This window comes from Cryptomeria japonica, unplaced genomic scaffold, assembly GCF_030272615.1.
Source record: "Cryptomeria japonica unplaced genomic scaffold, Sugi_1.0 HiC_scaffold_127, whole genome shotgun sequence".
Lineage (NCBI taxonomy): Eukaryota > Viridiplantae > Streptophyta > Pinopsida > Cupressales > Cupressaceae > Cryptomeria > Cryptomeria japonica.
Window position 1 is genome coordinate 395,001 of NW_026728949.1, and position 635 is coordinate 395,635.

The window sequence follows — 635 nt, forward strand, 5'->3', positions numbered from 1 at the left end:
CCATGTCCGAACTGGGGATTTCTGGGTAGGGGCTTCGGGTGCGCATTACATTTTTGCCCAAGCGTCCAGTGGGGTTTCTGGTGCGCTCCGAAGTGGGGTTATTGGAGCGCATCAAAGGTGCGCAATGCTGGTGCGAACCCGGGAGCGCTCCGATGTGTGCTCCAAGGTGCGGCGTGCACGAAGTCCGAGCCCGGTTTGCCCCGGGTGCGCACCTCGCGTGCACCTTCGCCGGGGTGAGCACCTTGGTGTGCAGACCTTGGTTGGGTTGCGCGCCCTGGTGCGCACCAAGGAGCGCTCTGAAGTGTGCTCCAAGGTGCGGCGTGCACGAAGTCGGAGCCCGGTTTGCCCCGGGTGTGCACCTCGGGTGCGCACCTCGCGTGCACCTTCGCTGCGGTGGGCACCTTGGCTGGGTTGCGCGCCTTGGTGGGCACCATGCAGTGCACGAAGTCGGAGCCCGGATTGCCCCGGGCGCGCACCTCCGCCAGGGTGGGCACCTTGGTGCGCACAACTTGCCTGGGCTGCGCACCAGGAAGGGCTCAAGATGGCACCCGCGTTCCGTTTTTTTCACTATCTTTCAGAACGGAAATTTTAAAATCTCGTTTTTTTTTGCCTTTTCTGGAAATTAGTGAAGGCAG